At 45.9% G+C, this 13178-nt stretch overlaps 6 non-coding genes across 6 annotated transcripts; all 6 read left to right on the plus strand.

The window, feature by feature from the left end:
• Positions 1 to 1125: 1125 nt before the first annotated feature.
• LOC130326587 (U2 spliceosomal RNA) lies at positions 1126 to 1316 on the plus strand. Its single transcript, XR_008871167.1, has one exon. It is a non-coding gene; the product is annotated as a U2 spliceosomal RNA (small nuclear RNA).
• A 2086-nt stretch (positions 1317 to 3402) lies between these two features.
• On the plus strand, positions 3403 to 3593 carry LOC130326588 (U2 spliceosomal RNA). The gene has a single exon (XR_008871168.1). It is a non-coding gene; the product is annotated as a U2 spliceosomal RNA (small nuclear RNA).
• Positions 3594 to 5671: 2078 nt separating this feature from the next.
• On the plus strand, positions 5672 to 5862 carry LOC130326590 (U2 spliceosomal RNA). Its single transcript, XR_008871169.1, has one exon. It is a non-coding gene; the product is annotated as a U2 spliceosomal RNA (small nuclear RNA).
• A 2096-nt stretch (positions 5863 to 7958) lies between these two features.
• LOC130326591 (U2 spliceosomal RNA) lies at positions 7959 to 8149 on the plus strand. The gene has a single exon (XR_008871170.1). It is a non-coding gene; the product is annotated as a U2 spliceosomal RNA (small nuclear RNA).
• A 2087-nt stretch (positions 8150 to 10236) lies between these two features.
• Positions 10237 to 10427, plus strand: LOC130326592 (U2 spliceosomal RNA). The gene has a single exon (XR_008871171.1). It is a non-coding gene; the product is annotated as a U2 spliceosomal RNA (small nuclear RNA).
• A 2093-nt stretch (positions 10428 to 12520) lies between these two features.
• Positions 12521 to 12711, plus strand: LOC130326593 (U2 spliceosomal RNA). The gene has a single exon (XR_008871172.1). It is a non-coding gene; the product is annotated as a U2 spliceosomal RNA (small nuclear RNA).
• The last annotated feature ends 467 nt before the right edge of the window (positions 12712 to 13178 follow it).

The following is a 13178-nucleotide window of genomic DNA, read 5'->3' on the forward strand; positions in this document are numbered from 1 at the left end:
TCTCCATCTGCTGGCGGTATTGAATAAGCATTGCTGCACTGATGGGGTATGCATTAGACGAAAAAAAAGAAGAAAAAGAAGAATAATACGCCCAGAAAAGAGGCGAAAAGGAGAAAAACGTAAAAAAACGTGAAAAAAAAGTAAGAGGAAGAGAAGGGAAAAAAAGGTGGAAATGGGTTTAAAAGTGATTTCGGCGGAGAAATATATATATATATATATATATATATATATATATATATATATATATATATACGCGCACACACACACATATATATAAACGTATTCTCCGTTGAGATATTGCAGCCGCTGCTGTGTCCAGGCCCAGGAGCCTTAGCACTGTGCTGTGATGTCACTCAATACCACTGACATCACTAGGTGTAAACAACATCTCTCCTTTGCTGTGTATGTGACTATGGAGCTGTTTGGTGATGTCGTCTATTATGGCCTTCATAGAAGCAACAGGAGATTGTTGCATCCATCTAGAACCCTCAGAACTACAGTGCTATGATGTCACTCACTTCCACAGGCCTTGCAGAGTGTAAACAACAACAACCCAGCTTTGTTGTGTATGTAACCATAGGGATTTGTGATGTCACCTAGAACCTTCACAGCAGCGACAGCTTTATGAGGAGCATCAGCACTGCTCTGCCTGAGCAGAACCATCACCGCCATAGGTTGTCAAATAACCCGGATTTAACCCACACAGGTAAGTCCAATGGGGTGCAGGCATGTCCTCTATGCTTACAGCTTCCCGTGGGTGTTGGTTTGATACCGTTTGGGGACAGCCAAGGAGGCATCTGCAGGCAACAAAGGTAGGTGTGTGCTTGTGTGTGTGTTTCCTATGCAGATCCTAAGCCCAGTGTCACATGCAAGTAGGAGGAGTAAGAAGGGTTCCTGGCAAATCCGGGTTATGGATTGCATTTAAAAAGGCCCCATGGGAGTGCAATGGGCCCCTGTCTTGCTGCTTAGCAATAATGGTATGGGTTTAGGTTCTGCTGTGTGTACTGGTGGTTGACTGCCCCCCAGCCCAGAGTGTGCATGGAAAATTGTCTGGCAGCCTCCCTGACAGCAAGCAGTGATAGTGCCCATGAAGGGGACCTTGTTGGGCCCGCCCCTTTCACGGTTATCGCTTCTCGGCCTTTTGGCTAAGATCAAGTGTAGTATCTGTTCTTATCAGTTTAATATCTGATACGTCCCCTATCTGGGGACCATATATTAAATGGATTTTTGAGAACGGGGGCCGATTTCGAAGCTTGCTTCCGTCGCCCTATGCATTGACCCGATATGGCAGTATCTTCGGGTACAGTGCACCACCCCCTTACAGGGTTAAAAAGAAAGATTCCTACTTTCATTGCTACCTGCTTGCTGGCTAGCCAGCTAGCCAGCCCTGTGGGCCTTGCTGCTGCTGCTGCAGCCAAAAAACAAAAGGTGGTGCTGCTGCTGCTTCTGCTGCTTCTGCTTCTGCTTGTGTCTGGCCGCTGTTGGAGCGTCCAGGCACAGGACTTCTGCTGCTGCTGACTAAATGGCCTCCTTAATTGGATCATTTGAGTAGCCAGCACACCTGTGCAGGTAGGGCATGACATGATAGGCAGCTGCCTTGATAGCGGGTGGGTGCTGAATGTTCCTAATTGACAAAATAAGATTAATGCTTATGAAGAAATATAAAATCTCATCCCTTCCCCAATATCGCGCCACACCCCTACCCCTTAATTCCCTGGTTGAACTTGATGGACATATGTCTTTTTTCGACCGTACTAACTATGTAACTATGTAACATAACATGGGGGGGGTCTCCTGGCTGTTCACACAGGTGTGTCATTGCTGTACATTGACCATGCATTGCTTCTGTGGTATTGCAAAGGCAAAGACAAATGCTTCCAGCCATCCATTGCACTAATGGATTGGTCATCAGCTGGCTGTCTATGTCCCGCATCAATATAGACCAAAGTACAGAGGGTTAGGCTATGCTATTGTGCACCTACCTGATGCATCAGAAGGTGCGAGGCCCTTGCTAAATTCTGTGCACAGACTTTGAGATCTATACTTTAGACTGTATCTAAACCTGCTCCAACATGGACTGACATTCTGGCCTACTTTCAGCCGATGCGACTTGTCTGTCGCTGAACAGTCGCTTTTTATGTATTCAGCACCTATGTATAATGTTGTAAAAATGCTCTAGAAGCTAAAGTCGCAGAAATGTCACACATATTTGGCCTGCAACTTTCTGTGCGACAAATTCAGACAGGAAAAATCAGTATAAATCCTTAGAAAATTATCCCCCAGTGTCTCCATCTGCTGGCGGTATTGAATAAGCATTGCTGCACTGATGGGGTATGCATTAGACGAAAAAAAAGAAGAAAAAGAAGAATAATACGCCCAGAAAAGAGGCGAAAAGGAGAAAAACGTAAAAAAACGTGAAAAAAAAGTAAGAGGAAGAGAAGGGAAAAAAAGGTGGAAATGGGTTTAAAAGTGATTTCGGCGGAGAAATATATATATATATATATATATATATATATATATATATATATACGCGCACACACACACATATATATAAACGTATTCTCCGTTGAGATATTGCAGCCGCTGCTGTGTCCAGGCCCAGGAGCCTTAGCACTGTGCTGTGATGTCACTCAATACCACTGACATCACTAGGTGTAAACAACATCTCTCCTTTGCTGTGTATGTGACTATGGAGCTGTTTGGTGATGTCGTCTATTATGGCCTTCATAGAAGCAACAGGAGATTGTTGCATCCATCTAGAACCCTCAGAACTACAGTGCTATGATGTCACTCACTTCCACAGGCCTTGCAGAGTGTAAACAACAACAACCCAGCTTTGTTGTGTATGTAACCATAGGGATTTGTGATGTCACCTAGAACCTTCACAGCAGCGACAGCTTTATGAGGAGCATCAGCACTGCTCTGCCTGAGCAGAACCATCACCGCCATAGGTTGTCAAATAACCCGGATTTAACCCACACAGGTAAGTCCAATGGGGTGCAGGCATGTCCTCTATGCTTACAGCTTCCCGTGGGTGTTGGTTTGATACCGTTTGGGGACAGCCAAGGAGGCATCTGCAGGCAACAAAGGTAGGTGTGTGCTTGTGTGTGTGTTTCCTATGCAGATCCTAAGCCCAGTGTCACATGCAAGTAGGAGGAGTAAGAAGGGTTCCTGGCAAATCCGGGTTATGGATTGCATTTAAAAAGGCCCCGTGGGAGTGCAATGGGCCCCTGTCTTGCTGCTTAGCAATAATGGTATGGGTTTAGGTTCTGCTGTGTGTACTGGTGGTTGACTGCCCCCCAGCCCAGAGTGTGCATGGAAAATTGTCTGGCAGCCTCCCTGACAGCAAGCAGTGATAGTGCCCATGAAGGGGACCTTGTTGGGCCCGCCCCTTTCACGGTTATCGCTTCTCGGCCTTTTGGCTAAGATCAAGTGTAGTATCTGTTCTTATCAGTTTAATATCTGATACGTCCCCTATCTGGGGACCATATATTAAATGGATTTTTGAGAACGGGGGCCGATTTCGAAGCTTGCTTCCGTCGCCCTATGCATTGACCCGATATGGCAGTATCTTCGGGTACAGTGCACCACCCCCTTACAGGGTTAAAAAGAAAGATTCCTACTTTCATTGCTACCTGCTTGCTGGCTAGCCAGCTAGCCAGCCCTGTGGGCCTTGCTGCTGCTGCTGCAGCCAAAAAACAAAAGGTGGTGCTGCTGCTGCTTCTGCTGCTTCTGCTTCTGCTTGTGTCTGGCCGCTGTTGGAGCGTCCAGGCACAGGACTTCTGCTGCTGCTGACTAAATGGCCTCCTTAATTGGATCATTTGAGTAGCCAGCACACCTGTGCAGGTAGGGCATGACATGATAGGCAGCTGCCTTGATAGCGGGTGGGTGCTGAATGTTCCTAATTGACAAAATAAGATTAATGCTTATGAAGAAATATAAAATCTCATCCCTTCCCCAATATCGCGCCACACCCCTACCCCTTAATTCCCTGGTTGAACTTGATGGACATATGTCTTTTTTCGACCGTACTAACTATGTAACTATGTAACATAACATGGGGGGGGTCTCCTGGCTGTTCACACAGGTGTGTCATTGCTGTACATTGACCATGCATTGCTTCTGTGGTATTGCAAAGGCAAAGACAAATGCTTCCAGCCATCCATTGCACTAATGGATTGGTCATCAGCTGGCTGTCTATGTCCCGCATCAATATAGACCAAAGTACAGAGGGTTAGGCTATGCTATTGTGCACCTACCTGATGCATCAGAAGGTGCGAGGCCCTTGCTAAATTCTGTGCACAGACTTTGAGATCTATACTTTAGACTGTATCTAAACCTGCTCCAACATGGACTGACATTCTGGCCTACTTTCAGCCGATGCGACTTGTCTGTCGCTGAACAGTCGCTTTTTATGTATTCAGCACCTATGTATAATGTTGTAAAAATGCTCTAGAAGCTAAAGTCGCAGAAATGTCACACATATTTGGCCTGCAACTTTCTGTGCGACAAATTCAGACAGGAAAAATCAGTATAAATCCTTAGAAAATTATCCCCCAGTGTCTCCATCTGCTGGCGGTATTGAATAAGCATTGCTGCACTGATGGGGTATGCATTAGACGAAAAAAAAGAAGAAAAAGAAGAATAATACGCCCAGAAAAGAGGCGAAAAGGAGAAAAACGTAAAAAAACGTGAAAAAAAAGTAAGAGGAAGAGAAGGGAAAAAAAGGTGGAAATGGGTTTAAAAGTGATTTCGGCGGAGAAATATATATATATATATATATATATATATATATATACGCGCACACACACACATATATATAAACGTATTCTCCGTTGAGATATTGCAGCCGCTGCTGTGTCCAGGCCCAGGAGCCTTAGCACTGTGCTGTGATGTCACTCAATACCACTGACATCACTAGGTGTAAACAACATCTCTCCTTTGCTGTGTATGTGACTATGGAGCTGTTTGGTGATGTCGTCTATTATGGCCTTCATAGAAGCAACAGGAGATTGTTGCATCCATCTAGAACCCTCAGAACTACAGTGCTATGATGTCACTCACTTCCACAGGCCTTGCAGAGTGTAAACAACAACAACCCAGCTTTGTTGTGTATGTAACCATAGGGATTTGTGATGTCACCTAGAACCTTCACAGCAGCGACAGCTTTATGAGGAGCATCAGCACTGCTCTGCCTGAGCAGAACCATCACCGCCATAGGTTGTCAAATAACCCGGATTTAACCCACACAGGTAAGTCCAATGGGGTGCAGGCATGTCCTCTATGCTTACAGCTTCCCGTGGGTGTTGGTTTGATACCGTTTGGGGACAGCCAAGGAGGCATCTGCAGGCAACAAAGGTAGGTGTGTGCTTGTGTGTGTGTTTCCTATGCAGATCCTAAGCCCAGTGTCACATGCAAGTAGGAGGAGTAAGAAGGGTTCCTGGCAAATCCGGGTTATGGATTGCATTTAAAAAGGCCCCGTGGGAGTGCAATGGGCCCCTGTCTTGCTGCTTAGCAATAATGGTATGGGTTTAGGTTCTGCTGTGTGTACTGGTGGTTGACTGCCCCCCAGCCCAGAGTGTGCATGGAAAATTGTCTGGCAGCCTCCCTGACAGCAAGCAGTGATAGTGCCCATGAAGGGGACCTTGTTGGGCCCGCCCCTTTCACGGTTATCGCTTCTCGGCCTTTTGGCTAAGATCAAGTGTAGTATCTGTTCTTATCAGTTTAATATCTGATACGTCCCCTATCTGGGGACCATATATTAAATGGATTTTTGAGAACGGGGGCCGATTTCGAAGCTTGCTTCCGTCGCCCTATGCATTGACCCGATATGGCAGTATCTTCGGGTACAGTGCACCACCCCCTTACAGGGTTAAAAAGAAAGATTCCTACTTTCATTGCTACCTGCTTGCTGGCTAGCCAGCTAGCCAGCCCTGTGGGCCTTGCTGCTGCTGCTGCAGCCAAAAAACAAAAGGTGGTGCTGCTGCTGCTTCTGCTGCTTCTGCTTCTGCTTGTGTCTGGCCGCTGTTGGAGCGTCCAGGCACAGGACTTCTGCTGCTGCTGACTAAATGGCCTCCTTAATTGGATCATTTGAGTAGCCAGCACACCTGTGCAGGTAGGGCATGACATGATAGGCAGCTGCCTTGATAGCGGGTGGGTGCTGAATGTTCCTAATTGACAAAATAAGATTAATGCTTATGAAGAAATATAAAATCTCATCCCTTCCCCAATATCGCGCCACACCCCTACCCCTTAATTCCCTGGTTGAACTTGATGGACATATGTCTTTTTTCGACCGTACTAACTATGTAACTATGTAACATAACATGGGGGGGGTCTCCTGGCTGTTCACACAGGTGTGTCATTGCTGTACATTGACCATGCATTGCTTCTGTGGTATTGCAAAGGCAAAGACAAATGCTTCCAGCCATCCATTGCACTAATGGATTGGTCATCAGCTGGCTGTCTATGTCCCGCATCAATATAGACCAAAGTACAGAGGGTTAGGCTATGCTATTGTGCACCTACCTGATGCATCAGAAGGTGCGAGGCCCTTGCTAAATTCTGTGCACAGACTTTGAGATCTATACTTTAGACTGTATCTAAACCTGCTCCAACATGGACTGACATTCTGGCCTACTTTCAGCCGATGCGACTTGTCTGTCGCTGAACAGTCGCTTTTTATGTATTCAGCACCTATGTATAATGTTGTAAAAATGCTCTAGAAGCTAAAGTCGCAGAAATGTCACACATATTTGGCCTGCAACTTTCTGTGCGACAAATTCAGACAGGAAAAATCAGTATAAATCCTTAGAAAATTATCCCCCAGTGTCTCCATCTGCTGGCGGTATTGAATAAGCATTGCTGCACTGATGGGGTATGCATTAGACGAAAAAAAAGAAGAAAAAGAAGAATAATACGCCCAGAAAAGAGGCGAAAAGGAGAAAAACGTAAAAAAACGTGAAAAAAAAGTAAGAGGAAGAGAAGGGAAAAAAAGGTGGAAATGGGTTTAAAAGTGATTTCGGCGGAGAAATATATATATATATATATATATATATATATATATATATATATATATATATATACGCGCACACACACACATATATATAAACGTATTCTCCGTTGAGATATTGCAGCCGCTGCTGTGTCCAGGCCCAGGAGCCTTAGCACTGTGCTGTGATGTCACTCAATACCACTGACATCACTAGGTGTAAACAACATCTCTCCTTTGCTGTGTATGTGACTATGGAGCTGTTTGGTGATGTTGTCTATTATGGCCTTCATAGAAGCAACAGGAGATTGTTGCATCCATCTAGAACCCTCAGAACTACAGTGCTATGATGTCACTCACTTCCACAGGCCTTGCAGAGTGTAAACAACAACAACCCAGCTTTGTTGTGTATGTAACCATAGGGATTTGTGATGTCACCTAGAACCTTCACAGCAGCGACAGCTTTATGAGGAGCATCAGCACTGCTCTGCCTGAGCAGAACCATCACCGCCATAGGTTGTCAAATAACCCGGATTTAACCCACACAGGTAAGTCCAATGGGGTGCAGGCATGTCCTCTATGCTTACAGCTTCCCGTGGGTGTTGGTTTGATACCGTTTGGGGACAGCCAAGGAGGCATCTGCAGGCAACAAAGGTAGGTGTGTGCTTGTGTGTGTGTTTCCTATGCAGATCCTAAGCCCAGTGTCACATGCAAGTAGGAGGAGTAAGAAGGGTTCCTGGCAAATCCGGGTTATGGATTGCATTTAAAAAGGCCCCGTGGGAGTGCAATGGGCCCCTGTCTTGCTGCTTAGCAATAATGGTATGGGTTTAGGTTCTGCTGTGTGTACTGGTGGTTGACTGCCCCCCAGCCCAGAGTGTGCATGGAAAATTGTCTGGCAGCCTCCCTGACAGCAAGCAGTGATAGTGCCCATGAAGGGGACCTTGTTGGGCCCGCCCCTTTCACGGTTATCGCTTCTCGGCCTTTTGGCTAAGATCAAGTGTAGTATCTGTTCTTATCAGTTTAATATCTGATACGTCCCCTATCTGGGGACCATATATTAAATGGATTTTTGAGAACGGGGGCCGATTTCGAAGCTTGCTTCCGTCGCCCTATGCATTGACCCGATATGGCAGTATCTTCGGGTACAGTGCACCACCCCCTTACAGGGTTAAAAAGAAAGATTCCTACTTTCATTGCTACCTGCTTGCTGGCTAGCCAGCTAGCCAGCCCTGTGGGCCTTGCTGCTGCTGCTGCAGCCAAAAAACAAAAGGTGGTGCTGCTGCTGCTTCTGCTGCTTCTGCTTCTGCTTGTGTCTGGCCGCTGTTGGAGCGTCCAGGCACAGGACTTCTGCTGCTGCTGACTAAATAGCCTCCTTAATTGGATCATTTGAGTAGCCAGCACACCTGTGCAGGTAGGGCATGACATGATAGGCAGCTGCCTTGATAGCGGGTGGGTGCTGAATGTTCCTAATTGACAAAATAAGATTAATGCTTATGAAGAAATATAAAATCTCATCCCTTCCCCAATATCGCGCCACACCCCTACCCCTTAATTCCCTGGTTGAACTTGATGGACATATGTCTTTTTTCGACCGTACTAACTATGTAACTATGTAACATAACATGGGGGGGGTCTCCTGGCTGTTCACACAGGTGTGTCATTGCTGTACATTGACCATGCATTGCTTCTGTGGTATTGCAAAGGCAAAGACAAATGCTTCCAGCCATCCATTGCACTAATGGATTGGTCATCAGCTGGCTGTCTATGTCCCGCATCAATATAGACCAAAGTACAGAGGGTTAGGCTATGCTATTGTGCACCTACCTGATGCATCAGAAGGTGCGAGGCCCTTGCTAAATTCTGTGCACAGACTTTGAGATCTATACTTTAGACTGTATCTAAACCTGCTCCAACATGGACTGACATTCTGGCCTACTTTCAGCCGATGCGACTTGTCTGTCGCTGAACAGTCGCTTTTTATGTATTCAGCACCTATGTATAATGTTGTAAAAATGCTCTAGAAGCTAAAGTCGCAGAAATGTCACACATATTTGGCCTGCAACTTTCTGTGCGACAAATTCAGACAGGAAAAATCAGTATAAATCCTTAGAAAATTATCCCCCAGTGTCTCCATCTGCTGGCGGTATTGAATAAGCATTGCTGCACTGATGGGGTATGTATTAGACGAAAAAAAAGAAGAAAAAGAAGAATAATACGCCCAGAAAAGAGGCGAAAAGGAGAAAAACGTAAAAAAACGTGAAAAAAAAGTAAGAGGAAGAGAAGGGAAAAAAAGGTGGAAATGGGTTTAAAAGTGATTTCGGCGGAGAATATATATATATATATATATATATATATATATATATATATATATACGCGCACACACACACATATATATAAACGTATTCTCCGTTGAGATATTGCAGCCGCTGCTGTGTCCAGGCCCAGGAGCCTTAGCACTGTGCTGTGATGTCACTCAATACCACTGACATCACTAGGTGTAAACAACATCTCTCCTTTGCTGTGTATGTGACTATGGAGCTGTTTGGTGATGTCGTCTATTATGGCCTTCATAGAAGTAACAGGAGATTGTTGCATCCATCTAGAACCCTCAGAACTACAGTGCTATGATGTCACTCACTTCCACAGGCCTTGCAGAGTGTAAACAACAACAACCCAGCTTTGTTGTGTATGTAACCATAGGGATTTGTGATGTCACCTAGAACCTTCACAGCAGCGACAGCTTTATGAGGAGCATCAGCACTGCTCTGCCTGAGCAGAACCATCACCGCCATAGGTTGTCAAATAACCCGGATTTAACCCACACAGGTAAGTCCAATGGGGTGCAGGCATGTCCTCTATGCTTACAGCTTCCCGTGGGTGTTGGTTTGATACCGTTTGGGGACAGCCAAGGAGGCATCTGCAGGCAACAAAGGTAGGTGTGTGCTTGTGTGTGTGTTTCCTATGCAGATCCTAAGCCCAGTGTCACATGCAAGTAGGAGGAGTAAGAAGGGTTCCTGGCAAATCCGGGTTATGGATTGCATTTAAAAAGGCCCCGTGGGAGTGCAATGGGCCCCTGTCTTGCTGCTTAGCAATAATGGTATGGGTTTAGGTTCTGCTGTGTGTACTGGTGGTTGACTGCCCCCCAGCCCAGAGTGTGCATGGAAAATTGTCTGGCAGCCTCCCTGACAGCAAGCAGTGATAGTGCCCATGAAGGGGACCTTGTTGGGCCCGCCCCTTTCACGGTTATCGCTTCTCGGCCTTTTGGCTAAGATCAAGTGTAGTATCTGTTCTTATCAGTTTAATATCTGATACGTCCCCTATCTGGGGACCATATATTAAATGGATTTTTGAGAACGGGGGCCGATTTCGAAGCTTGCTTCCGTCGCCCTATGCATTGACCCGATATGGCAGTATCTTCGGGTACAGTGCACCACCCCCTTACAGGGTTAAAAAGAAAGATTCCTACTTTCATTGCTACCTGCTTGCTGGCTAGCCAGCTAGCCAGCCCTGTGGGCCTTGCTGCTGCTGCTGCAGCCAAAAAACAAAAGGTGGTGCTGCTGCTGCTTCTGCTGCTTCTGCTTCTGCTTGTGTCTGGCCGCTGTTGGAGCGTCCAGGCACAGGACTTCTGCTGCTGCTGACTAAATGGCCTCCTTAATTGGATCATTTGAGTAGCCAGCACACCTGTGCAGGTAGGGCATGACATGATAGGCAGCTGCCTTGATAGCGGGTGGGTGCTGAATGTTCCTAATTGACAAAATAAGATTAATGCTTATGAAGAAATATAAAATCTCATCCCTTCCCCAATATCGCGCCACACCCCTACCCCTTAATTCCCTGGTTGAACTTGATGGACATATGTCTTTTTTCGACCGTACTAACTATGTAACTATGTAACATAACATGGGGGGGGTCTCCTGGCTGTTCACACAGGTGTGTCATTGCTGTACATTGACCATGCATTGCTTCTGTGGTATTGCAAAGGCAAAGACAAATGCTTCCAGCCATCCATTGCACTAATGGATTGGTCATCAGCGGCTGTCTATGTCCCGCATCAATATAGACCAAAGTACAGAGGGTTAGGCTATGCTATTGTGCACCTACCTGATGCATCAGAAGGTGCGAGGCCCTTGCTAAATTCTGTGCACAGACTTTGAGATCTATACTTTAGACTGTATCTAAACCTGCTCCAACATGGACTGACATTCTGGCCTACTTTCAGCCGATGCGACTTGTCTGTCGCTGAACAGTCGCTTTTTATGTATTCAGCACCTATGTATAATGTTGTAAAAATGCTCTAGAAGCTAAAGTCGCAGAAATGTCACACATATTTGGCCTGCAACTTTCTGTGCGACAAATTCAGACAGGAAAAATCAGTATAAATCCTTAGAAAATTATCCCCCAGTGTCTCCATCTGCTGGCGGTATTGAATAAGCATTGCTGCACTGATGGGGTATGCATTAGACGAAAAAAAAGAAGAAAAAGAAGAATAATACGCCCAGAAAAGAGGCGAAAAGGAGAAAAACGTAAAAAAACGTGAAAAAAAAGTAAGAGGAAGAGAAGGGAAAAAAAGGTGGAAATGGGTTTAAAAGTGATTTCGGCGGAGATATATATATATATATATATATATATATATATATATATATATATATATATATACGCGCACACACACACATATATATAAACGTATTCTCCGTTGAGATATTGCAGCCGCTGCTGTGTCCAGGCCCAGGAGCCTTAGCACTGTGCTGTGATGTCACTCAATACCACTGACATCACTAGGTGTAAACAACATCTCTCCTTTGCTGTGTATGTGACTATGGAGCTGTTTGGTGATGTCGTCTATTATGGCCTTCATAGAAGCAACAGGAGATTGTTGCATCCATCTAGAACCCTCAGAACTACAGTGCTATGATGTCACTCACTTCCACAGGCCTTGCAGAGTGTAAACAACAACAACCCAGCTTTGTTGTGTATGTAACCATAGGGATTTGTGATGTCACCTAGAACCTTCACAGCAGCGACAGCTTTATGAGGAGCATCAGCACTGCTCTGCCTGAGCAGAACCATCACCGCCATAGGTTGTCAAATAACCCGGATTTAACCCACACAGGTAAGTCCAATGGGGTGCAGGCATGTCCTCTATGCTTACAGCTTCCCGTGGGTGTTGGTTTGATACCGTTTGGGGACAGCCAAGGAGGCATCTGCAGGCAACAAAGGTAGGTGTGTGCTTGTGTGTGTGTTTCCTATGCAGATCCTAAGCCCAGTGTCACATGCAAGTAGGAGGAGTAAGAAGGGTTCCTGGCAAATCCGGGTTATGGATTGCATTTAAAAAGGCCCCGTGGGAGTGCAATGGGCCCCTGTCTTGCTGCTTAGCAATAATGGTATGGGTTTAGGTTCTGCTGTGTGTACTGGTGGTTGACTGCCCCCCAGCCCAGAGTGTGCATGGAAAATTGTCTGGCAGCCTCCCTGACAGCAAGCAGTGATAGTGCCCATGAAGGGGACCTTGTTGGGCCCGCCCCTTTCACGGTTATCGCTTCTCGGCCTTTTGGCTAAGATCAAGTGTAGTATCTGTTCTTATCAGTTTAATATCTGATACGTCCCCTATCTGGGGACCATATATTAAATGGATTTTTGAGAACGGGGGCCGATTTCGAAGCTTGCTTCCGTCGCCCTATGCATTGACCCGATATGGCAGTATCTTCGGGTACAGTGCACCACCCCCTTACAGGGTTAAAAAGAAAGATTCCTACTTTCATTGCTACCTGCTTGCTGGCTAGCCAGCTAGCCAGCCCTGTGGGCCTTGCTGCTGCTGCTGCAGCCAAAAAACAAAAGGTGGTGCTGCTGCTGCTTCTGCTGCTTCTGCTTCTGCTTGTGTCTGGCCGCTGTTGGAGCGTCCAGGCACAGGACTTCTGCTGCTGCTGACTAAATGGCCTCCTTAATTGGATCATTTGAGTAGCCAGCACACCTGTGCAGGTAGGGCATGACATGATAGGCAGCTGCCTTGATAGCGGGTGGGTGCTGAATGTTCCTAATTGACAAAATAAGATTAATGCTTATGAAGAAATATAAAATCTCATCCCTTCCCCAATATCGCGCCACACCCCTACCCCTTAATTCCCTGGTTGAACTTGATGGACATATGTCTTTTTTCGACCGTACTAACTATGTAACTATGTAACATAACATG

Source organism: Hyla sarda, unplaced genomic scaffold, assembly GCF_029499605.1.
Source record: "Hyla sarda isolate aHylSar1 unplaced genomic scaffold, aHylSar1.hap1 scaffold_285, whole genome shotgun sequence".
Taxonomy (NCBI): Eukaryota; Metazoa; Chordata; class Amphibia; order Anura; family Hylidae; genus Hyla; species Hyla sarda.